Genomic DNA, 27,985 nt, shown 5'->3' on the forward strand with positions numbered 1-27,985 from the left:
CATAATGGGGTATATGCAAAAGTATGTAAATGGCATACGTCATTCAGTCACTACATCATATGTGCACGCCACAGTAAAAGTAAAAATGAAACAGACTGTTGCAAGATCTTCAGGTAATCAAATCCAGACATGGAGAAACCTAAAACTCGATAATAGAAAGGAGCGACAAGAGTTAGTTGAAGAATATAACAGAGGAATGACAAATGACCCAGAGCATACTCACTCGAGAGGGCTAGAGTACACAGAGTATTAATTCACTCGGAACCTGAATTCAGGACTCAATAATAAACGTTAGTCATGACAAATTAAATAGCGAATATAGCATGGGAACCCTGTGCATATATAAAAACAGTCAAATCTCAATAAACACAAAACAGGATGCATGATGAACCCAGATTTTTTAAAAAGTTGCATAAAAAACCCAATGGAAAATTATTGACTATATCAGTCAATTAACAAGTTCTAGTTAAAACTAAAGGGTATATGGGGTGTCCAGGGATGGGTTGCTCCTCTGATGAAGAGGTTTGTTGTATCCATTCTGCAGCAGCGCACTCTCCTTTGGTCCCCACTGGACACTCAGCTCTCACCTGTGGCTCCTCCAAGTAAATGTTTGCATGCAACAGCGGCCACACCCCCAGTACACCACTTTGACAGGTGAACTAAACCAGGTGAGAGCAGCTGGTGGTGAGTTAGGAGCATGCCTGTCCCAGTATGTGAAGTCAGCTCCAGTGGACTCGGTGGATGAGACCTACAATGAGATCCAACTGCCAGGAAGACCTTCTGCAATGCCCTGTCGAGAGCAAAGGGCATGGCGAGGCACAGAAGGCATCATGGTCATCCACTGCAACCAAGGAAGGCCCAGCTTGTGACACTTATTCATATCATTGACCTCAGACCTCTGAAGTCAATGGAGTGAAACTGCCCTACTGCAATGGCTTTTCCACTTTAAAAACTCTCTCACACAGGTTTCCTGTCATTGCTGACACAATGGGCCACCACCATCAGTTTAAAGAAATCAATGATGTTCAGGTGCATCAGATTACCATGACCTGATGCTCTTTGGTGCTCTGTGCTGGTTTGCATTCCTGGCTCCATGTTTCCTTTCAATTAGTTTTATGTTTTAGAGTTACAGAACATAGCAGTGGTGATGAGGAACTTTTAAACAAGCACAAGATAACTATTTATCTGTTGAAGCACAGCGAGATGTTTGAGTTTTTAAAAAATCACAGCAAGATGCTCGAATTTAAATTAGTGCAGCAAGATGTTCAACATTTTTAAAAAAGACAAACATTGATTATCCATGCTGGTCCATAATTTATTCTTTGAGAGGAACTGATGCATTTTATGCATCTCTGGAGGAATACTGACCAAACATTTGAAGTCCTGGAGCCTAAGGACATGGAATAATCAAATGATCATACGTATATTTACATGGATAATGTAGTTTAATACTCTCTTTTTTAGATCATGGTTTCATATTTAATTTAGAATGAGCTGAGATTAAATTTAATTAAAATTTTAATGAAGCTTGAAATTAAATTTGCAGATGATACCAAATTAGTTGATATCAAGAAGACTTCTACAAACTAAAAGACATTAAAACTTTCAGAGTAAGAATGTAACTGGCAAATACATTTCAACATAGAACTGTGAGGGATGATATTTTGCCAAGCAAAATAGTGAGGTAACAGTAGTTGTAAAGTTAATATCCACATAGGTAAGAAAAAGATGCAAAAGAGTTTAAAAATGTAAATATACAAAGCACTAACAGCAACAAGGGCAGCTTAACAAGATCACAAAAATGCAAACCAACCACTGGAGTTTATTGCTAGAAACGGACTTTGGAAAAATAGAGATGTTATGCAATGAGCAATGATTCAGTCCAACCACACCTCATAAAGATGACAGAGAGACAACAGAGGGTGTGAAACACACACAAAATGCTGGAAGAACTCAGCAGGCCAGACAGCATCCATAGAAAAAAGTACAGTTGATCTTTCGGTCTGAAACGTCGACTGTACTTTTTACCATATTAGCTGCCTGGCCTGCTGAGTTCCTCCAGCATTTTGAGTGTGTTGCTCAGACTTCCAGTATCTGCAGAGCTTCTTTTCTTTGTGTAGAGGGTGTGAAGAAAGATTTTCAAGAATGATAGCAGAAATATGAGGTTATATGCATCAAGAAAAGATGTACAAGCTGAATCTTTTTGTCTTCAAAGTCTAGGCCAAAATGTGACCTAATGGAAGCCTGAAATTATGAGATATTTGTATAGCATAGGCACAGAGTGAGTGCAATTGCAGTTTTGAGAGGAAGATCAATACTTCAACCTGCAATCAGAAATTGGAGAAGCAAATTTCTGAACCTGAAAGATGTGAGCATACAAAGCTGCTACCATAGGAAGTGGTTGTGGTGAACAAGCAGATGCCTTTAAGGAAGGCTAGATAAGCATATGAGTGAGAAGGGAATGTAGTGTATATATTCAGATAACGATAGATAGAAGGAGGCCAATAGAATATAAACATCAACAGCAACCAGTGGAAATGAATGGCTCATATTTATATTTTTTACCAGTATAATTCATGTACTGTAGTGAATATGTTATTGTTGCATTACATAAGACCTCTTCTTAACTGGATGATGTATGATAATATACATGAATTGTGTGACATGTTAGAAATCAAATTAGTAAAGGCTTTTTATGGTTTTAAGTTTATTGCAAGTTTTACTCACGAACAGTTTTGTTCCAATTGGACACTTTCCAAGTAACATTTGGTTAAAATTATACATGAACTTTTTTTACTGAACAGCAAAAGCAGCCTATAAGTCAATTAATTCTTCACGTTCTGATCACTAGTGTTTCAATGGGCAAAACTGGAGGCATGCCGCCATTATAAGTTTTAAGCACTGGAAGACTTTTGTTTCTGATGCTTATTTCCCCATTTAGCTTTCTGCTTTTATTGATGTTTCCCTCTTGACCATAATGGCTCAAAATCAGTTACGTTTTTCAAGGTATCACCAACTGTAAGTTAATAAGTGCTATATGCCTACATCTATGCAAGCAATGGATTATAGGATAATTAAGGAACCATCACATCTCTTCTCAAAATTCAACATTTAATGCAGCCTCAAGTAACCCACATTGGTTCCAAGTGTGACTAATGCTTTTTTTTTATATAGCATAGCGCTGGATGACACATTGAAAAGGATTTTTAGGGAGTGGTTTGCTTATGCTCTGCAGTAGAATGTAAAACAGACAGATTGCAACATCAACCTGTATGCAAAATTCATTGTCAGATTGGAGCCCGATGCCCAGTGGAGGACTATGGGTAAACTCACATAGTTGAACAGTGCCATTTCAAAGGCCTAGTGCCATTTCAAAATATCATCAATAATATTCAGGTTCAACCAGTATTTAGTGTTTCCTAAACTTCATTTTCATGGCCTTCTGCTGCTGTGGCCCACCCACTTCAAGGATTGACATGTTGTGCCTTCAGAGATGCTCTTCTGCACACCACAATTGTAATACGCAGTTATTTGAATTACTGTCACCTTCCTATCAGTCTGAGCCAGTTTGGCCATTCCCCTCTGTCCATTTAAAAAGTTGTTTCCACCCAGAGAACTGCCACTCACTCACTGGGTATTTTTTGTTCCTCACACCATTCTCTGTAAAATCTAGAGATCATTGTGCATGAAAATCCCAGGAGATCAGCAGATGCTGAGGTGCTCAAACCAAATTGTCCGGCACCAACAATCATTTCAGAGTCAATATCAGTTAGATGACATTTCTAATGTTTGGTCTGAACAACAACTGAACCTCTCGACCACGTTTGCATGAATATCTGCATGCTTTTATGTATTGAGCTGCTGCCACATGATTGGCTGATTAGAGATTTGCAGTAACAAGCAAGTGTACAGGTGTATCATATAAAGCAGCCTCTGAGTGTAGATGCAGTCATGTGTCCGCAGCCAAAGGAGTTTGTCTTCTTTACAAAATCCTCTAAAAAGTAGTTGTTCCCATTCTAAGGTGAGTAACGGATGTTGCCCTGTAGTACACACTGAGATAGAGATGAGTAGAGTTTGTACAGGACCGTACAGACATTTATATAACTGTAAAAGGGGAAGAAGAGCTCACAGCTAAAGGCCATGTCTAAGAGCCTTCATGGAGCAAATTTTATAAATGAACCTGAGTGAAGAACAATCTTTAAACATTAATACTCAGTAAGGATAATTACAGTGAAGTAATTACTATACCCAACTTCAACTCCTATATCATGTGAGGACCATTCTCCCAGTGGCTGTTAGGGACTTTGATGTGTCCTGCAAGTGAGAAGTGGAATTATTTGCAACATAGCCCAAGCCCAGGCATTCTCACTCCAAAGAAAACTGATTATATGTTCTTTTATCTTGTCAGTAAGATCACAGCTTTGTATGCTTTCCATAGTGAAAGGTGTTCATTTTACTTCATGTGTGCCAGATCTCAACTCAGCTATGAAACAGTGGGAAATTAGCACACTGAGCTGCAAATTAGACTTAATTGCAGCAACAAGCAATCTTCTGGAGGAACTCAGCGGGTCAACCAAAATCGATGGAGGTAAAAGAATTATTGACATTTCAGACTGAAAACCTGCATCAGGACTGGGTTGCAGTTGTTGAGATATGCTATATACAAGTACGCTTATTTGCCTTGTGAGGTCTTTACAGTTTTGTGTCCATCCATTTCTTTGACCCATTGTACCTAATCACCAATTTCATCACCAACACAGTACATTATAAATATAAGTTAACATTAAGTTAAACTAACATTGATTATATTTAACTTATGCACAAAAATAAACAAAAATTAACATAATGGCTTTAGTGTGGAGAAAGAGAACAAGAAATATAATCTGAGGTACTACTAGGGTTTTCCAAGAACCTGATGGAAATGGGAATGAAGCTGATGTTGAACCTTGATGTGTGGGCCTTCAGGCTTTTGTACCACCTGCCTGATGTTGTCTTCCTGAGTCATCACCTCCTGTAAATGTCCTCAATATTGGGGAGAGAAGTTGTCATCATGGAACTGGCTGAGTCCACCACTATCTACAGTCTCTTGCATTCCTGAACATTGCAGTTTCTAAGCAGTTTTAGATTTGTTAACTCATCCAGCTCCATCATGGACACCAGCCTGCCCAGCATCTAGGACACCTTCAAAAGGCAATGCCTCAGAAAGGCGTCAAACATCATTAAGGACACCCATTACCTATGGCACATCCTCTTCTCATTGCTACCATTAGGGAAGAAGTACAGGAGCCTGAAGACATACACTCAACGTTTCAGAAACAGCTTCTTCCCCCTCCACCATCAGATTTCTGAATGGGTCAATGAACCCTTGAACACTACCTCAGTATTTTTCCTCTCTTTTTACACTACTTATTTAATTTAATTTTTAATATATACTTCTTATTGCAATTTCTAGTTTTTATTATGTATTGCATGGTAATGCTGCTTCAAGACAACAAATTTCACAACATATGCCAATGATATTAAACCTGATTCTGATTCTGATGCAACCAGTTACAATGCTTTCCACTGCTGGGAACACCTTAACCAAGCACCTCCCCTTTAAGAAATGCAGGCTATTTTTAAGCAAAGCAAGCAGACTGGAAGTGGTGTTGGTTTCTCACAAAACTGGTTTGCCTACAGAGGTAACGAGGCAAATAAAACTGTGGCTGGCGTGCCAGTAGCTGAAATTGTTAAACTGAGTGGACTCCTTGAATATGGCGCATTGACAGCACTGGTTGAAGCAATCACTGATGCCCGGGCCTAACAATCCCAGCACTCATTTTGGGCCTACTCATTGTTATAAGAAAAGTTTTATTTTAACCTTTGCAATATCATGACTACTCTTTGAAGTGAATCAGAATCAGGTTTATTACAACTGACGTTCTTTATATAGGGAAATTTGTTTTGTGGCAACAGCATGGTGCAAGACATAAAAAGCTATAACGGAAATAAATTAGATATATACATAGACAGATCGATAGATAGGTCAAGCAAAAGAAGGATATCGAAGTTGTGTTGATGGACCATTTGGAAATTTGACGGCAGAGGAGAAGAGGCTGTTCCTAAAACACTGAGTATGCAGGTAACAATCAAATATCAATGCTAAATCAAACAATTAATTTATTTAACAAATCCAGCAATTCATCTTTATGATAATCTGCATCTGAGCTGTAGAGCTTTTGTAGGTTCTCGGGGTCTTTTAAAAAGCAAGACAAATCAATTGTATGAAAAATGCAATCAGGTAAAGTGAGGACAGAATTAAAATGCTGCACTCTGCCATAAGCCAGTAATCAATATGGGACACTGACTTCCCTGACTTCCATTCTTTTGTTGTCTGTCTAACTTGTGCATATATTGACTGCATGTTTCAAAAATCCTACTCTGAGGCATTTTAATTCTCTCCTCACTTTAGCTGATTGCATTTTACATACAATTAATTTGTCTTGCTTTCAAAAAGACCCTATGAGAACCTGCAAAAGCTCCACAGCTCAGATGCAGATTATCATAAAGATGAATTGCTGGATTTGTTAATAAAGAAGTTGTTTGTTTTAATATTGATATTTGATTGTTACCTGCACACTCAGTGTTTTAGGAACAGCTTCTTCTCCTCTATCATCAAATTTCTGAATGGTCTGTCAATATAACATCAATATTCTCCTTTTGCTTGACCTATCTATCGATCCATCTATTTATATACCTAATTTATTTTTGTTGTAGCTTTTTATGCCTTCAAAATACTTTGCTTGTGCATCTAGTCATAAAAGAACACAAATACAAATGTGTCTCTGCCTCTATTTCTCTCTCTATCTCTATCTCACTGTGTCTTTCTGCTTCCCTCTTTCTGTGCATTTCTACCTTTCGCATTGTTTGTATCTCTGTCTCTCTCTCTGTCCCAGTCTCCTTCTGCATTTTGCTTTCTCCCAATATCTTTCTCCCTCTTTCTCTCACACCGAGAGCGAGATGACATCTCATTGAATTAGTGGGCAAGGTGTTTTCTTTTGCATGAGACTTACAACCAAGGCCCCACATACTTTTTTAGAGTCGACATAAACGAGTTATCTCAAATATCAAAAGAGTAATCTATGGCACTTAACCTATGTTTTCACCTCAATTAATATCACTAAAATTGGAGATTATTGATTTTTCTTCACATTATTGTTTGTAGGAGCATTGAATGTGAAGTATTGAGATCAACTTTTCCTAAGAACTTAAGAAATAGAAGGAAGGGTAGACTAATCAGACCCTTGCAAATATTTTGTCATTTTATTGGATTGTAACTAATGTTTCAAGACAGCTCCATTTTCTGTACTAACACAAAATCACTTGATCATTTTAATATGCAAACAAATCTATCAATTTCTATGTTGAATATGCCCAACAACTGAACTTCCACTATCTTCAATTCACCTTTCTCTGGCTGAGGAAATTTCTTGTTGTATCCTGAATCGTCAGCTCCCTATCTTGAGACTGCAACATTTGGTTCTGTAGCACACTGAATGATGAAATATCATTACTGCATCTGTTCCTTGAACCCTATAAGAATTTTCTATACAATAATTCATCTAAAGGGTATCGACCCAGACTGTTTAATGCTCCTTGTACATCCATAGAAACAACTGAAAATCAAAAATTTGCAGATGTGTAGACCTGGAATAAAATCTGACTGTTGGCACAAATTTAATTTGCTAAATGACCTCCTACACTTCAAGAAAACATAATATGATATGACTTCCTTCTACCTTTCTTGGAATTCATACAAACCTTTAGAAAAAAACTTATCAGGAAGTTCTCACATTACTACTTCTACTGAAAGTCCTTACCACCTGTTCAGTTTACAATCACAGGCTACGGAATTCCTGCTCTGATTTTGCAAGCGGGAAATGTTTAAAATCACCACCTTAAGTGTCAACATTTTATTTCCTCTTGATCAGAAAAAGCAGGTACCTTATTGAAATGTCGAGGCATGTGAATGAAAATAGTATGTGGTATTTCGAAACTGAGAAGTTCCCTGTAAGGGAACTTAAATGATACTGGCACAATAGCTTTGAAGACATGAGCAACACAGCCTGCATTTTGTTAATGCAGCAAAAGAGAGAGTGCTCTCCCCGATGTTCAGTGCTCTTACTTCCAAATGTGAGAGTTTTACATTACATCACACAATAAGAGCCAGGATGTGCCTGACAGGGGAAACAAGATAAACTGCAAAACAGTAATAAAGGAGTGGTATGAGGCTTCCCTAAATGGAACACCCAAGCAGTCACAGCCACAAAAATACATTAAGATGCAATAGCAATAAGGGTAGCGTTAGCAAGGGAGCTCTACATCTGCTGGATGATAAAAGGTCCAATCATCCTGCTAACGGGGAGTCTAACCTCTGAGTTAGGAAACAGCCTTCCCTCAGCAGACTCCGTAAACACTTTTCACTGACTCAGTAAGGGGGCGAACACAAACAAATACTCCACTCACCCCGGGCATTCTCTCTTTTCTACCCCCCCCCCTCCCCATTGGGCAGAAGATAGAACACAATGAAAGCATGTACACCAGGCTCAAGGGCAGCTTCGATCTCAGCCTACTGTCTGCCTGCACTGCACTTCTGTGAAGCTGTAACACTTTAGTCTTCATTTCCCCTCAGTACATGTGACAATAAAAAAACCAACAAAAATGGCATCAAAAATTATTTAAATATTTCTTAATTATAGTCAACATGGGAATCACAGTAGTCATTTTATACAGAGAATGGTCCCATAAGCACTCATCTGACAATGACCAGATGTTCTGTTTTAAGAGATGCAAAGAATATACATTGTCCTTGATGACTCACCATGATACATCCATCTTACTTGACAATTACTATTTATTCTACACTACATGTAAGTTTTGGTCTAGATTTTTAGCTCAAGTATTCAGACAGATGAAAGAGATGCATCTTTCTAATAAATATGACAAATTTGATAACACATGTTTAGTATTTAGCAAACCCAAGAATGTTCACACATATGGAAATGTGTTCCAATTTGCTGTGAAAAGAAGCATCAATCTGATAAAAAGCATATGTATCATCACGATAAATGAGTTACTCACAGGAAAAGTCTAATCTAGCAGCTGTTATATTCCTCACAAAGCCTACAATATCTTTGGAGCCATGTGACCACCATGCAGTGAAAAACAATCTAACATAGCACAGCCTGATATTCTGGCCTGTCCATTTTAAAAAGGATAGGATATCAGAAGAAATGAGCCAACATGAAACAGCAACAATAATTTTAATAGAAGCTTGTAAAGTTGGGGAAGTACTCCTTGAGCTGAGGTACTTCAGAGCAAATTTAACAAGTGTAACATTTCAAAAGAGTTTCAGAAAGCAAACAGAGAAACATTATTTCCCTGGCAAGTAATAGGAGATCATACATTTAGGATCAATGGAATGAACATAAAAGAAATATATATTTTTTTTCGTTTATTATTCTAGGTGCTTTTAAACATTAAATTCATTGCATTGTTTAACCTGTAGTGAAGTAAATATGATGAGCTTATTCCATGAGGGAAAAGTGAATAGACTTGGAAGTTCGGAAGTCTGGTTGATCGTCGAGCTTGGCAAAATGTTTTCAGGGTTTCGGCTCAAACCAAGAAGCCATCATCAGCATGCAGTTGATGGTGTTGTCTCCTCAGAATGCTGGCTTATGTACTTCTCCAGGTTTATTCCATGGAATAATGTGCTTACTCCATGACGGAAGAATGAATGAATGAACGTTCACTAGAGTCCAGAAGAATGAGATGTCACCTTATTGAAGCTTACCAACTTCTTCAAGAGCTGGACAAGCTAGATGCAGGAAGGATATACCCCTGACAACATCACTTCAAAGAAGATCTGGTTTTTTTTTAGAGGAGAAAAGAATCATAATTTTTTTCATTGCAGTAATATGATCTTCACCTGATTGAGTATTGAATTAAAACATGATTTGTATGAGGACATATTTTCATGTGGAGTTTTCATGCTCCTTTGAGACTTTTAATGCTGTGAATTTTTCCCAGTCCCTTGGCAGTGCAAACATTGAAGACGAGGTTTGTAGATTTGAATATTTGACTCTTCAGCACTTCCTAAACAAATAAAAGGTCACAAGAAGCACAAAAGGATAATGAATACAAAGAATCAATTCCGCTGCATTATTCTGAATACTCAGCAAATGGTAGGAACAACCCATTCACTGCATCAGACTATTATAAAAAACTAAGTATAATTATTAAGTGTTTGTTTTAATACTGTGATGATGAACATAAAGTTAACAGCTCCACAATTCTGGTCTGTGCAATGAATACCAAGTCCAATGTAGCACAAAGATGTAGTTTTCACTTCGCAACTTGCTAGTGGTTGCTGATCGAGGGACTTTGCAAGTACTCATGCCAAAATCAAGAGACACTAGAATCAATAGAAATCAGTAACCAGATCGCAGTAGAGGTGGTCAATTCCCTCACAGACATCCTCTGCAAGTATGAAAATGAAGGATCAATTGACTCCTTGAATGAGGAATTGGAGTCCCAAGATGTGAGCATGGCCAAGTGTGTTTCTATTCCGATTGTTTAATTTGACAAATAACTACTGAACTAACAGCGACTCCTTTGCTTGCATCTTCGGAAACAGCTCTACTTCTATCTTTAATATCTATATCTTTCCCTTTTCAGGGTTCGTTTGTCAACCCTGACCTGGAGTTACACGCTGACTTCGGTTCTTTGCAGGGATGGGACCTGCTCTCGGGGTCTCATGACCGGCCGCTATTCAATATACCAAGGACGCAGCCTAGAAGACTAACGCACCTTCAAGGTTCCGGGATTTTGTGGCTGTGGAGGCAGGCAGACTTGAGGTCGGTGCCTCCACAGAAACCTGGAGTGTCGTGGGAGTACACAGAAGATCGAAAGTAGCTAGCTGGCTGCTGGCTGTGTGCCCAGAGACCCGAGTTCTTTGGGCACAGAGCTCAGAAGAAGCGGTGTGCAACAGACTTTTAACACAATAAATCGGCGAGTTGCTTTGTTATGTCTCCCCTCTCGCTGTGAAACAGGGACACCACTTTTTTCCTTATTAGGGAGAGAGAGAGAGAGCCTGTAGCATGTCGAATTACCGCCTTTCTGTTGCTTATGAATGGGGGGGATCTTGGGGGGGCTTTGGGGTTCTAGCATTTAACTGTCATTCATTCTTTGGGACACTCCTCTGTTTTCATAGATGGTTGTGAATAAAAAGAATTTCAGGATGTATATTGTATACATTTCTCTAATGTTAAATGTACCTTAGAAACCTTTGAAACAGAAAATACTGGGTGCTCAGCAGGTCAGTGTGCATCAACAGGAAGAGAAACAATGATAATGTGTGAGTTCATCTTCTGAACAAAAGATCTGAAACATTAACTCTGTTTCTCTTTCCAAAGATGCAGCCTGACCACTGAGTATTTCAGGCAAATTCTGGTTTTGTTCTAGATTGTCAGAATTGTTAAAAAGCAGTTTATATAATTTTCACCAAAAAATGACCAGATCTTTTACATTTCAAAGAAGGGAGCAGAGGCCAGCCCAATATCTATTCCTTTACCAAAATGAGTAATGTCCGATTTGTCTGTTAGCTATTGCACTCCTGCTGTGGATTATTGCTTTTGACTTTGCTGTGGATAATTGTCTTCTCTTATTACAACAGTAACTTCATTCAAAAATATCCATTTTGTAGCAGAGCTTTTTCAGTCTGCTTGAGATCATGAAAGGCATGAGCTACATGCTAATCATTCTTTCTTTTCAGGCCATTCATGAAACCACCATCTCTTTTTACTTACACCTCCCTCAGATACCTGAAAGCCTTCACCAGCATTCTCAACTAAAACCAGCAGCAATTTTATCAGCCGGTCTCTCATGGTTTCCACCACAAATCCTTTGTTCTCTCCCCCCCCCCCCCCTCCGAAATTTGAAACAGGTTGTACTTTTATCTTTTCACAGTTCTGATGAAACATTCATTAACTTGAAACACTACCTCTGTTTCTTAGTCTACAATGACATCTGAGCTGCTTGGTGTTTACAGCTTTTCCTGTTTTTAGGTCAGATTTACAGCATTTGTAGCTTGTTTTGTCTTCTATGTAAATTAATCTTTATTTCTGGTTAGGCCTGGACAATCTCACCAGATCCTTCCTTCGACTGCAAGTTTTGGCTGAACAAATGGCAGTCCAGTGCTCTTTCATTGGCTGACATTTTCTTCTTGGAATATATATATATGCTCACAATCTGCTTTACAAAATTTCTTCTAATTATTTTAAAAGTTACGAAGTTTAATCTCAGAGCAACTTTATTATCAAAGTGCATCTGTGTTACCATTTCCTTGCAGGGGATTTACACAAAAAACATAATGATTGACAAACAACCAATGTACAAAAGAAGACAAGTTTTTCAAATTAAAATAATACTGAGAACATGAGTTGTAAAGAATCCTTGAAAATGAATCTGCAGGTTGTAGAATCAGATCAGGTCTCTGGTGAGTGACGTTATTCATGCCTGTTCAGGAGCCTGATAGTTGTAATGTAATACATGTTCCTGAACCTGGTGGTGTGGGGACTAAGGTTTCTGTTCTTCCTGCCTGATGACAGTAGTGAAGAAAAGATTTTTGATGATGGATGCCGCTTTCTTGTGGCAACGCTCCATGTAAATGTTCTTAATGGTGGGCCTTGCCTGTGATGAACTGGGCTGTCTCCAATAGTTTCTTGCAGTCTTGTTCATTCGTGTCGCCTTTGTCTCAGAGCTGATACCAGAACATTTTTCAAGAGGGTGAACCCTCCAAGTATCAGGATCAGGCCCCGAACGTGTTCCTGGTCGGGCACCAAAACCTGTGTCAACCAACTGACACGAGTGTTCAAGGACATCTTCAATCTCTCACTGCTGCAGTCAGAGGTTTCCACCTGCTTCAAACAGTGACAATCATACCAGTGTCCAGGAAGAGCAGGGTGAGCTGCCTCAATGACTATCACACAGTTGCACTCACATCTTCTATGATAAAGTGCTTAGAGAGGTTGGTCGTGGCTAGAATCAACACCTGTCTAAGCAAGAACTTGGACCCAATGCCGTTTACCTGTCACCACAATAGGTCTATGGTGGATGCAATCTTAATGCTTTCCACTGGGCCTTTGACCAACTGGACAATAAAAATACCTACATCATTCTACTGTTTATTTATTACAGCTCAGCTTTCAATACCATCATACCTCAGTACCAATCAACAAGCTGCAAAACCTGGGCCTCTGTCTCCATCTGCATCTGGGTCCTTGGCTTCCTCACCAGGAGACCATGGTCTGAGCAGATCAGAAATAATGTCTCCTCCTTGTTGACAATCAACATCGACGGACATCAAGGATGCATGCTACTACTGCTCTACTCTCACTACATCCATGACTGTGTGGCTATGCACAGCTCAAACACCCATCTATAAATTTGCTGATGACACAAATATTGCTCGCAGAATTTCAAATGGAGATGAAGAGACGTACAGGAGTGAGATAGATCACAACTATCGCAACTGATAGATCACAAGAGTGGTGTCACAACAACAACTTGCACTCAGTGTCAGCAAGACCAAGGAATTGTTTGTGGACTTCAGGAAGGGGAAGTTGAGGGAACACTCACCAGTCCTCATCGAGGGATCAGCAGCGGAAAAGGTGATCTCTTTCAAATTCCTGAGTATCAACATCTCTGAAGCTTTATACCTGGGCCCAACATATTAACCCATTTAGGAAGACAGCAGCTATTTTTCATCAGGAGTTTCAGAATATTTGGTATGTCATCAAAAACTCCAGCAAATTTCTACAGAGGGAGCATTCTAACTGTTTGCACACCATCTGGTATGGAAGGGTCACGACACAGGATTGGGAAAAAAAATCTGCTGATAGTGCTGATCTTGGGCACTACACTCCACAGTATCAAGGACATCTTCAAAAGGTGATACCTCAAAAATGCGGCATCCATCATTAAGCAGCCTCATCACTCAGGACATGCCATCTTCACGTTGCTACCATCAAGCAAGAGGTACAGCAGCCTGAGGATACACACACAATATGTCAGAAATAGCTTCCTACTTTCTTTTTTCAGATATCTGAACTGATAATGAACCCACATGCACTACCTCACTATTTTGAAATCCCATTTCGAAGGTTTCAAAGGTACATTTAATGTCAGAGAAATGTATACAATATACGTCCTGAATTTCTGTTTCTTCACAACCATCCACGAAAACAGCAAAGTGCCCCAAAGAATGAATGAGAGTTAAATGCTAAAACCCCAAAGCCCCCCCAGGTCCCCCCCACACCCGCACAAGCAGCAGCAAAGCAACTATCCCCCCATCTCCCACCAGCAAAAAAGCATTGGTACCCCTCACCGAGCACTCAAGCGTGCAGCAAAGAATCAATAAAAACACAGACTTGCAGTACCCCAAAGCCTACTTGTTCACCCAGTAATTCAACATACCACAGGCTCTCTCTCTCCCTAATAAGGGAAAAAGAGGTGTCTCCATTTCACAGCGAGAGGGAAAACAAAATAAACAACTTGCTGATTTATGATGTTGAAAAGCCGTTGTGACGCTTTTTCTGAGCTCTGTATCCAAAGAACTTGGGTCTCTGGGCACACAGCCAGCAGCCAGCTTGCTGCTTTCGATCTTCCCTCTCCCATGACACACTGATTTCCTGCAGAGGCAGTGACCTCGAGTCCAGCCTTCTCCAGAGCCACGAGATCCCGGAACCCTGAAGGCGTGCCAGTCTTCTAGGCTGCATCCTTGGTATATCAAATAGTGGCCAGTCGTGAAACCCCCGAGAGCGGGTCCCATTCCCACAAAGAACCAAAGTCAGCGTGTAATTCCAGGTCAAGGTCTTCAAAAGAACCCTGAAAGGGAAAAAAAGAGATATTAAAGATAGAAATATAGCTGTTTCCGAGGATGCAAGCAAAGGAGTCGCCATTAGATGCCATCGTTTCCTAAGCTCCACACCTATGTACTTTGCAATACGTATTTAATTTTATTTTATATATTTATATTTCTTATTGTAAAACATAGTTCTTTATTATTCATCACATAGTACTGCTGCTGCAAAACAAGAAATTTCATGATATGTGCCATTGATATTAAACTTAATTCTGGTTCTGATTCTGATCCTGGACACTTGTGTGTCCATACTAGGTTGTAGTACAACCAGTTAGGATACACGCCATTGTGCATCTCTAGAAATTTGTCAAATGTTTTGGTGACATGCTGAATCTACACCAATGTCTAAGAAAGTAAAGTCAATATTTTGCCTTCTTTGTGATGACACTAATGTGCTGGTCCCAGGAAAGCTCCTCTAATACGTTAATGACAAGGAACTTAAAGCTACTGACCTTATCCATCTCTGTTCCCCAGTGAGGAATGGCTCATGGGTTGCCAGTTTCTTCCTCCTGTAGTCAATAATCAGCTCTTTGGTTTTGCTGTGGCTGAGTAAGAGGCTGTTGCTGTGGTATCGTTCTACAGATTTTCATTCTCTCTCCTTCATGCCGACGGTCATCACCTTTGATTCAGCTAGTAACAGTGGTGCCATCAGCAAACTTTATTATGACTTTGTAAGTGCACTTAGTCACACAATCATGGGTACAAAGTGAGTAGAGAGGGGACTAAGCATACAGCCTTGTGGTGCACTAGTGCTGATGGTGAGCATGGAGGAGATGCTACCAATCCATATTAACTGGGCTCTGCAAGTGAAGAAATCAAGGACTCAGTTCCACAGGAAAATATCAAGGCCAAGGTCTTGGAACTTAATTATTAACTTTTCAGGGTGTTAATGTTGAATGCTGAGCTGTAGTTAATGAAGAGCATCCTGATGTATGCATCTTCAATTCCAGGCATTTCAGAGCTGAGTGAAGAGCCAATGAAATGGCATCTGCTGTTGACCTGAGTGACCGTAGGCAGATTGGAGCGTATCCAGGTCACTCCTCAGGCAGAGGCTGATATGCTTCATGACCATCCTCTCGAAGCAGTTCATCACAGTGGATGTACAGTAACTGCAGCTGGGAGATAGTCGCTGAGGCAGGTCAGCACAGTCCTCTTGAGCACCAGTATGACTGAAGCTTGCTTGAAGCACTCTCTCATAATTCTCACCACTTCACTTTAATACTACCTAACATTAAAGTTGTCATCATGACCAAGGAATACTTGATCATATTAAAATATTTCAGTCATATGGATGTATAAAAATCCAAACTGAAAAAAATCATTTTGATGTCTGATTGATAAGGTCAATCCTATGTTTTAAAAATACATTTCAGCTATGCACAGATTAGGGAAAGGAGTTGAATATTATTTGCTAATTGACCACTGAGAAACTTGCAGAATGTCGGAAAATTGCATCCTTTTGTACTCTGTCTAAAACCAGATGAAATATTGACCTTTGTATACCCGTTTTGAGCAGAAACAGGAATGACACGATTGGTGCAGCACAGGAGGAAGACTGTTGATACCAGACTGACACAATTTAAGAGTTATCTAGCTGGTCCCTCTCCCCATACCCTGGCATTTAAATACCACAGTTGAATTTGACTCCACTCCTCTCTGTCATGGTAGTGTATTCTAATCTTTAAAAATATACTGCAAAAAAAAAAAAATTTAGCTCATGGCACTTTTGGGAAATAGTTCATTGGAGTAGTTAGCATTCTTTCATCTTTTGCTTCAAGCATTTCACATTCATCTGCAGTACCAGCTTAGTTGTGTCTTGAAGACTGAACATGGATGCCTTTCATCTGAGGCACTGTTCTGGAAGTGCATCATCAGCAATATTAATACCTCGAGAGGTGGGAAAGGCATCAAGATTCAGGTCAGTGCCAGGTTGTGAAAAACTATTGAAGGTTTGAGGACTTCTTTGAAAATTTAGTTGCTTTGAACACAGTCTTCACCAAAACAGGAATCTAGAAGATTTACCAACAACATTTAAAGGAGGAAATAATTCATTTAAAATAGAAAGTATTAATTTTTTGGACTAATTTTTGATGATGTCAACATTGAACCCAGAGTTAACTTTACATAGCACACTGTAATGCTAAGCAGTAGGATAACGTGCATAATTACCTAACTGTGGTGGTGAAAGGATGAAGGTCAAGATTATTCCACGCTTTTCACCACATTTATGGTAAATAGAATTACTTCTGTACCACAAATGAGAGTGAGTAAGAGAATCTTGACCAGCACTGACCCTGGAGGTACTTGATGAGCCCTGTCCATACCCTTGAGATGACTAGAATTCCAAGAAGCAACCATACTTGAAATATTGTGTGCATTTTCAGAAGGGGATTGCTTGATCTGGAGGCCTTAAGTTATAATGAGAAATTGGATAAGCTGTGGCTGTTTTCTGTTAGGAAAGGAGGCTGAGGAGTGACCTTATAAAGGATAATAAAACTGTGAGGGGAGTGGAGAGTGTAGATCGTAGAAGTCTATTCCCAGGGTAGGGGAGTTCAAAACCAGAGGGCTTAAGGTAAGAAGTGAAAGATTTAAAGGACCTGCGAATGGTTAAGTATATGGAATGAGCTATCAGAAGAAATGGTAGAGGTGGGTAAAATTCGGACAGCTTTGTGAATCAGAAAGGTTTAAAGGGAAATAGCCAAATACAGGCAAATGGAACTAACTTGGATAAGCATCATTGATGACATAGGTGAGTTGAGGTGAAGGGGTTGTTTCCATATCCTTCAACAGTATGATTCCATTCGGCTCTGCAGAACTGGACAGGTCCAGAATTACACAGCTCCACAGTTCTACTGGAAGCATGTCTGAATCCATGAGGAAGGACATCATCTGACAGGAATGTGTGTTAATGGCCCAAGTGCTGAGAGTGCGAGAGAGAGACACTGAAGCCTACATTACAGCCCCTTTGGCTCACAATGTAACCTACTCTAAAAACTGTCTAGAATTACCCTTTTGCATAGCCCTCTATTTTTCTATGCTCCATGTACCTAACTAAGAGTCCCTTAAAAGACCCTATTATATCCGCCTCTACCACCGTTGCTGGATGTGCATTTCACACACACACACCACTCTGTGTGAAAATATTACTTCTGACATCCCCTTTGTACCTATTTCCAAGCACCTTAAAACTATGCCCCCTCATCGTAGCCAATTCAGCCCTGGGAAAAAGCCTCTGGCTATCCACACAATCAATGCCTCTCATCATCTTATACACCTCTATCAGGTCACCTCTCATTGTCCGTCTCTCCAAGGAGAAAAGGCCAAGTTCACTCAACCTATTCTCATGAGGCATGCTCTCCAATCCAGGCAACATTCTTGTAAATCCCCTCTGCACTCTCCATAGTATCCACATGCTTCCTGTAGTGAGGTGACCAGAACTAAACACAGTACTTCTAGTGGGGTCTAACTAAGGTCTTATACAGCTGTAACATTACTTCACAGCCCTTTAACTCAGTCTTATGGTTGATGAATGCCAACCCACCATACACCTTCTTGATGACACTGTCAGCCTGCGCAGCAGCTTTGAGTGTCCTATGGACACGGACCCCAAGGTCTCTCTGATCCTCTACACTGCCAACAGTCTTACCATTAATATTATATTCTGTCTCCAAATTTGGTCTACCAAAATGAACCACATCACACTTATATGGATTGAACTCCATCTGCCACTTCTCAGCCCAGTGCTGCATCCTATCGATGCCCCACTGTAACTTCTGACAACCCTCCAGACTATCCACAACACCTCCAACTTTTGTGTCATTGGCAAACTTACTAACCCATCCTTCTACTTCCTTATCCAGGTCAATTATAAAGGCAAGGGGTCCCAGAAGCGATCCCTGTGGAACACCAGTGGTCACTGCCCTCCATGCAGAATACGAACCATCTACAACCACACTATGTCTCCTGTGGGCAAGCCAATTCTGGGTCCACAATGCAAAGTTTCCTTGGATCCCATGCCTCATTACTTTCTGAATGAGCCAGGCATGGGAAACCTTGTCAAATACCTTACTGAAATCCATATCACTACATCCTCTGCTCTACCTTCATCAACGTGTTTTGTTACATCCTCAAAGAATTCAATCAGGTTCGCAAGGCACGACCTGCCCTTGATAAAGCCATGCTGAATATCTGAAATCTGATAATGTCTCTCCAAATGCTCATAAATATTGCCTTTCAGGATCGTCTCCAACAATTTGCCCACTGAAGTAAGAATAACTGGTCTATTATTTCCTGGGTTATCTCTACTCCCTTTCTTGAACAAAGGAACAACGGCAGAAATGAGAGGAAGAAAGTTAAATACCGCCATAATGTAACACTAATCAGCAGGAACATGCGTACTCGCAAGCGTGATTTCCGAACCCGTTCCGTAGCCCACCTTCAAGGTTGCACAGACCCTGTGGTTATGCCAGTGGCCAAACTCTCTAAGTGCAGCTTCTGAGGCACCAGAGACCTGTGCTTGCCTGAAGTCCCGGATGAGAGACTTGTTCAGGATGTCATGGGCTAGAACAGAAGAACATTCCTCAGAACTATACCCCTCCCAATCTGCAAGACTCTGGACCCTGCCCCACACCCAGTGAGATGCGACAAATAGAACAGAATAGAGCAGGAAACTTTCTATCAAGTGGGGTGGAGTGAGTGGAGCTAGGGTGGATGTAGTCACCCACTTGAGCTGGGAAACATGGAACACTGGTTGAATCATTATTGATGATGGTAGACACAATCTATATGAGACCTTGTTGATAACCTTCACCACAATGAAGGGCCCCATGTAGCGTGGCGTCAACTTGTGGCTCTCGACTGTCAAGGGAAGATTGCTAAACACCAGCCAGACATTTTACCCTGGCTTGAGGGGCCTCACCTGTCAGTGGAGCCATCAGCCTGCCTAGTATTTCTGAGCACGCAGCAGAGAAACCCTGGCACGTCTCCACATGCGCCTGTAGCATTGAACCACCTGCTCAGCAACAAGAATTCCCACATCAGACTCCTGGTTAGTGAAAATCAATGGCTGGAATCCTTTTTGGCATTCATTTGTGGACATGCCATTGGAGAATGACAGATGGTTATTGTGGATCCAAATTTTGGGAGCTCCAGGACATGGGGTTGGAGAAGACAAGGTAGTACAGGATTGTCCCAGGCTCCTGATTTATTCTCTCAGTTTGGCTATTATATTAGAGTTGGAAACCAGATAAGAAGCTGGCTGTGACTCCCACAAGAGAACAGGATGCCTTTCGAAAACACCGTGGTCCTCGATCAGCGATCAGACACTTTGTCCTGAGGGGAGCCATGGAGCCTGAGCACATGCTGAAGCATGAGGTTGACAGGAGCTTAGGGAGAGCAATGAAGTAAGGCAGCCTTGGTGAACTGGTCCCCAAACACCAGAATTGCAGTGTTTCCATCAGACAAGGGCATAAAATCTGCTGAGAGGTGGGACCAGAGGCAGTGAGGCATAGGCAGCAGTCAGAGCAGATGCAGGGTGCTGATGTGACATCTTGTTCTGGGCACATGGGACAGGCAGAGATGAAGTCACAGACGGCCTGGGACATAGATGGCAAGCAAAATTGTCAATTGATAAATTCCAGGGTCTATTGAATTCCTAAATGTCCAGCCGGATGGGAGCAGTGTCCCCATTCCAACACTCTGGGGCACACTGTGACAGGCACTGTTTGGTAGGCCCTCCACTCAGGTTGGATCTGACTGTTGGGCAGCCTTCACCTCTACCCCTATTCCCCAAATCACCAGACTAGCAATGCAAGGGTGAGGAAGAATGGACTCTGGATTGCCGTTGTCCTCAGGCACGTCAAACTACTGGAAGACATCATTGGCCTTGGTATTCTTGTTGATGATGTCAGAACATTTAGATATGGCCCAAGCGTGGAGAGAGAGAGACTGCAGAACTTTAAGGGAAAGGAAAACATTAAAGGCTAGGCCAACAGGACCGTTAATTAAAACTCTCAAACTGAAAGTAAAATGCCAACAGTGCGGCTGAAAGCAATATCGAAATACTAAATAAATATGGCTCCTTTCCAGGGTCAGTCAAAATGATAGTCATCTTTCTCAGACAAGGACAAAGGTAAGCAGGGAGCTTAACATTGCAGTGCTTTGCTCAAATCTTGACAAGACTACAACAGAAAGAAGTGATTTAAGTACTGCCATAATGGACCAGTAATTAACTGGACTGTGCATATTCACTAGCACAATTGCCAAAGCTACTGCACAGCCCACCTGCGGGGTGTATAAACCCCGCAGCAGAGTCTGTGGTTGTGTGACAGGGCCCCACTCTCTCTAGACACAACTCCTAAGGCACAATAGACCTGTGCCCATGGGAAGCCTTGGGTGAGAGATTTGTCCATGATGTCACATGCCAGGATCAAAGAATGTTCTTTAGAACCATACCCTTCCCAATCCATGAGGTACTGGACCTTGCCCCATACCTTGCAAGGTGCCAGGAGGTGCCACACAGTAGAACCATCCACCAAGTGGGAAGGAGAGGAGAAGGGGGAGGTGGGGTGAATGGAGCCACGGAGGAGGTAGTAACTGGTTTGAACTGGGAAACATGGAACACTGGGTGTATCTTCATTGATGATGGTAGGCACAATCTATACGAGACCTTGTTGATAGACTTTTTCCACCACAAATGGTCCCACGTATCATGGGACCAACTTGCAGTTCTCAACATTGAGAGCAAGTTATCTTCTTTTCTGGCTTGAGAAGCCTCATCTGTCAGTAGAGCCAATCAGCCTGCTGGGCATAACCTTCATATTGGTTGAAAATCGGTGTTTTATCGTCCCATTTAGTGGCAGTCCAATATCAGAGCTCGCCCATTCGAGAGAGAAATGATAATGGCAATCTTTACTTGGTCAGTAACATGCAGAGATGACTGGAACTTTAGCTGTAAGATGCACTGGGACAGGATATTGTGGCATTAGTTTGGGGATCCGTCAAAGCATTCAGGCACCGGAATCTGTTGTTCCAAGGGAGGAGGTTGAATGGCGCGGGACTGCCGTAACGAGAGATAATCAATTGTTTCCTGCTGCTCTGCATCGTCTGTTCATGTTGACAGACATGTTCCTTTGGGTAAGCAAACCTTTCTAGTATAGTCATTGGTTCACCCATCCTGTCAGGTAATGTGGAGGAGGTTTGACCCAAATGCAAAGCAGCAGAGCCAATTTAACGGTGAGCATTAACTTTAACAATAAACTTCAAAATAACAAGGACCAAGAAGGAACAGATACTAAACATGACAAGGCAACAAGGTAACTGAAGGCTAGAAGCCTCAGGGTTAGATTATAATTATAAGGACAGTGGGGAAATCATCCCTCTTGTGCTGCTTGATCTCAGTTAGGGTTAGCGTCAGATTTAGAGTTAGGTAAGTGAATGGTGCCAGCTGGCACTTTCCAGACTGCTGTACAATGTGCTAATGGACATACTTGGCGAGGCCAATACAAAGGCTTTGTGAGAATGGGCTGTGATCTGAGATCCTGCCACCAATGGGCACGGAGGGCCTGAGTCATTTGCAAGTGTCCTGCAGACACTTGAATGATGTACTTGTTCAAAGAGGCAATATGAATGCCATTGGTGCTTTGAACATAGAATGTATTAAATTGATAACATTATGCACCTATAGACAGGATGACTCTATATGCAAATAAAATCATGTACTATTTAGTATTTCTTACATACAATTTTAATTCTTTGAATAAAGTCTATCCTTTGAAATAAAATAGCTAAACATCTGAAAGAATATCAATTATTTCTGACTAAAGAGGAAAGAAAACCTTAAAGTGTTGAAAAACTACAATTAAAAGTAGTGGATGCCAAAACAATGCAGGTTTATAATTGATAGACTTGCTTTGGTTAGCTGATTGATTTTATATAAGTCAAAGCTCCTAATATGGCAAGTAGTGTCAACTGGCTCTTAGCCCAGTCTCAAAGAACTTGGCAGCTGCTATCAGGAAAACAGGACTGAGAAACAGTAAATGAAAGATCAGATTGGATTTACATAGATTTCCCTGGTTAGTGATACAATTAAAGTACCAATGTTGTTGATCTGTTGGTACCTGTGTGAAATTCTTCAGGTAGAGGAGGGTGGAATTTGAAATATTTTTCAGAAGTGACAGTTTGTGAAAATAGTGTAATTTCTTTTATAAAGTTTGGAAAAAGCAGTTGATGAACCTACTGCATGGTGAAGCAAGGTAAATGTTAGAAAGCTACCATCCCAGAAATTATTTTTATGTCTGAATTACATCAGGTTTAGTTAAACCCACAGAAAAGAACATGCATTCCTGAGAGGCTACAGAAAAGGTTGAATTTACCACTATTTTCTAATTTTGCCTAAAATGTTGAAAGATCAGGAATACCTATGCAGCTACTGCAGCCCACTCTGAGACTCTACTTTCACTTTGTCCTCTCTGCCACCTTGAAGGTAATGGTTGAAGGAATACCATGCATACAAAGTATGTTCAAAGATGTAAGTTCGGTTTGAATACTATGGCTACTCTGTTGACGTCATTAAAGTTAATTTTGCCCTTCATACGTATTCTGGAGATCAAAAAGTTGGCATTAATTTTGACAACTACTTCCCTCTTTATTGTGCATAACACAGTACTAGTCTCAATTCTCTGATGCCAGACTATAGCATTATTGCAAATCCACACAGACCTTCAGTAAAATGGCAGTGTGTTCAGATGCAGCGACCTCTCAGGGGCCATCCAAAGGTGATGTTTTTCTTTCTTTTTTAAATGTCTTTTTCATGATCGCAAGATAATGCTGGACTCCAAGAACTTTGGCTAGTGCAGGTCTACCCCATCAGTGAGCTGCTCGTTGGCAGAGGAGCCTGATTTGGTGCAGACTGTGTTACTGCCTGCTACAGGAAGGCATTGAAGGTGTCGGAGCTGGAGCGTGCAGGTGGTATGCAGTTGGTGATTGTCTTGGACTTTTTTCTTGCAATTGCAAGACTCTGTTGGGTATCAATAATGTAAGATGCCGCAGGTTTCTTTCCCTTGATCAGTCTTGAGACAGATGGCGGGGGAGCTGTGTAGCCACAGTTCACCTGAACTGCATTTTTGAAAATTATTTCCACATGTTCCTATGGCCTGATATTGACAGCTTATATATTGAAGGCCAATTGAGTGCTGACTATTTCCTCTGGAAAGATCAAAAGGATGGGAAGGGGTGAGGATGTTAGTCTTCAATAATGTGTTAATTGATGATGCAGCTAAACTAAAATTTTCATCGGTGCTTGTTCAGGTCTCCCATATACTGTACTGAGGGTCTAGTCTAAGTGTGGTTTCATTGTTCTTCATGATTGAACAAGAAAAGTTGTTCTCACCCATGGAGCTTTCCTTGATTCAAACCTTTTTTGTAACATGCCTTCATTCTGTGATGAACGTGGTATGAAGAATACACAAAACTATGTAATCAATAACATGAGTAATAAAAGATTCCACTTTCATCATAATCAGTTAATAACCATTCACTTTACTGCTCTAGTCATGTTCAGTTGCGTATGCTGTGCCTTGATAGGGCTGACCACCTATCCAAGCAAAGCTATTGTACTTTTCCTTTATAACAGAAGTAAAACAATTAGAACCTGTTGGAGCACATTCAGCATGCAGAGCACACATATACAAATGCAAATCCCTCAGATATCATCCCAAAGCAGACTAAGGATATACAGTAATAAAATATCAGAAATCTCCAAATCATGAAAATGAATAGAAAGTTTTAATTCAATAGTTACTAAAGAACAACCTTAAAATGTCTGGCAGTGTGTGTCTGTGCTAGGCAAGGCCTATTCAAGCTTCACTATTGTCAAGGTGAATGGAAATTTAGAGAGTCTGCTGGAAGCAAAATCTCTGGAAATAGCAAGGACATATTGAAAGCACTCTGTTATGTTATTGTCTCAATGAATTTATGAGCTAACTTAGTTTGCCACTGTGCAGATGCCATGTGAACCTTTGCGATCCTCATCACCAAGAGGACCTCCATTCGTTGGGGTTGACCATGGATATTGCGTCCTAGCTGTCTATGTGAAATGCAAGCCAGGGAAGTACGATAAGGAGATCAAGCTATTGCCCATGCAACAGGCTTTTACTCTCCACACAACTGACGAATCCAAAGGAACAGCAGAGACCAACACACTTTGGCAACAGCAGCATCACAAGAGTTGCTAAACAGCAAAACTCAACGTAAGACTGCCTTGAGGGGCTCCAGCTCCAGATCATTCCTCGGGCTTACTCCCAAAGTTTTCCCCAAGAGTAGGTATAGCCGCAAGGCAGTGGATGTTTGAGATCAGAGTTTTCTTTCTCCTAGATGAGCTGCCAACCATGGCTGACAAGACCCATCTGCCTGAATCATTATGATGCTTTTGCCCAGTGTAGATCTTGCAATTAGGAAATACCAATGTGAACTTGAAAGATAGAGCAATAGCTAATGAGGAGTCACAGCAGAAAATGGCCTGGAACCATTTACTGCATAGTGACATTGCCTTTCTCTGTCAATCTTTTTGCTTTGTTAAAGCTTTACATTTTATTCATAAAATTCACTCAATTATAACTTTGTCTAATTATTTGGAATTTTCTTAACATATTTTTCAAATCATTATATATTGTAAAATAAGTTTCTAACTTCAATTAACAGCTGGATTCACGGATCATTTAAATTAATTTCTGAGTCCACTCAACATCTTGCCTTTAGCTGGCTTACTTTCAAGTCACAACAATTGCTCAATTCTTTTCATCACTAGTTATCATCCTTAAATCTTTTCCAAAGGCACCGACTTATACAGAGAAGTGTCATCTCAGATATTACTTGGTTTATAGTACTGCATCCATCTGCCTCCTTCTTAAAGTGCAAATTTGACAGTGAATGCTGATAACGCTGTGCTGTGGGTGTAAATTTGCCTTTTATTCAGCATGTCTATAGCAATGCATAGGGCATCACAGCAGTTTGTTCTCCCGTAACCTGAGGCGTCACACTGCACCCAGGTATGCTCTTAGTATAAATTTTTGCTCAACTCACTTCCATCTGTGAGGGTAGTCAATGAACGTGTAGAAAGAACAGAAATCATGTTTAAGTTTCCCAGCTTTTACCATAAACTTATGGATAACAGTAGTTCCCAGCAATGGTTTCAGGAGACTGTAAATCACAATCTTCCTATATTATATGGTGCGCTAGTTTGTTAACTACCTGAGCAATCAAATTAATCACAAAAGTCTAGTCAAGTTGTTAGTCAGAAGGAATCTAAATGTAAGGATAGAGTGCCACGACATGGTCGCACAGTGGTTAGCACAATGTTTTACAGTACCAGCAACCCGGGTTCAATTCCTGCTTTTGCATGTAAGGGGTTTGTATGTTCTCCCCATAACCGCGTGTGTTTCTTCCTTGTGCTCTGGTTTCCTCCCACGTTCCAAAGATGTACCAGTTGGTGGGTTAATTGATTATTATAAGTTATCCAGTGATCAGGCTAAACTGGGGGATTGCTGAGCAGCACGGGTCAACGGGCTGGAAGGGCCTACTCCGTGCTGTATATCAATAAAATATATATGTATATATATTTGTTTTCTATAAAGCATCTTCCATGGTTTTCATAGGAAGTTCCAAAAAAGTAACACTATGAAGTGCTTTCAAAATGTGTTTATGGTTGAAATGAAAGAAACTGCAACAAACTATAAGCACAACAGCTCCCACTAAGAGTGGTGTAAAAAAGACCAGCCAATCGATATGTTTAAAATTTATTTTTGAAGTGAGAGATAGTTATTGGCTACATTTCCACAGATCTCTGCTTGTGTTTCTTGGATTTACTATGTGTGCCTGCAAGAAAATGAATCACAGGACTGCATATTGTGACATATATATATTTTCATAATAAATTTAATTTGAACTTTGAAGGAGCATCAAGGGAGCTTTTAGGTCAAAGTCAAGTTTATTGTCATGTGGACAAATACACTTGCACAGCTGCAATGAAAAACTTTACTTGCAGCGGCATCAAAGGCTCTTAGTATCAGAAAAGCAGCATTCGCAAAAAAACATAAATTACAATCAAAATATTCAAAATTAGTACAAGGAAGTATTAAATTCCAACAACAAAAAGTCCATTGCAGTGGAAAGTGATCAAGGTGGTCTTAGAGTTGTTATATTGAGGTACTGATTAGGGTTGTACCAATTAGTTCAAAAAGAGAATGGCTGAAGGGAAGTAGCTGTTCTTGATGGTATGGGACCTCAGGCTTCTGTACCCTTCCTTGATGGCACCGGCGTGAAGGTGTCATGGCCCAGATAGTGAACATACACTAAATGTAGAAGGAACTCAGCAGGACATATAGCATTTATGTAGGGAAATGAACAGTCGACATTTTGGGCCAAGACCCTTCATCAGGACTGGAAAGCAATGGGGGAGAAGCCAGAACAAGAAAATTGAGTGGGAGGGGTGGGAATACAAGCTGGTAGGTGATAGGGTGGACTAGGTGAGAGGAAGGTGGGTGAGTGGGTGGGGTAGAAGCTGGGAAGTGATCAATAGATGAGATAAAGGATTGAAGAAGAAGGAATCTAATATGAGAGGACAGTGGACCATGGGATAAGGAGCTGGAGGTGGGAAACCAGAGGGAGGTGATGGGCAGGTCATGAGGGTGAGGGAAGAGAAGAGAAGGAGTGAGAGGGTAACCAGAATGGGGAATGGAAAAAGGGAGAGAGGGATGAGGAGAAAGTAAAATTGGTGGGGGGGGGGGGGGGGGTGGAGAAATTACTAGAAGTTAGAGAAATTGGTGTCCATGTCTTCAGTTTGGTGGCTCACCAGACCAGAATAATAAGGTCCTCCAACATGAGTTTGACTTCATCATGGCAATAGAGGAGGCCATGGACAAACATGTTAGAATGGGGATGGAAAGTTAAGTTGAAATGGGTGGCCATTGGCAGATCCTGCCTTTTGTTCAAGACAAAGCGGAGATGCTTGACAAAGCTGTCCCCAGT

This window comes from Hemitrygon akajei, chromosome 8, assembly GCF_048418815.1.
Source record: "Hemitrygon akajei chromosome 8, sHemAka1.3, whole genome shotgun sequence".
NCBI lineage: Eukaryota > Metazoa > Chordata > Chondrichthyes > Myliobatiformes > Dasyatidae > Hemitrygon > Hemitrygon akajei.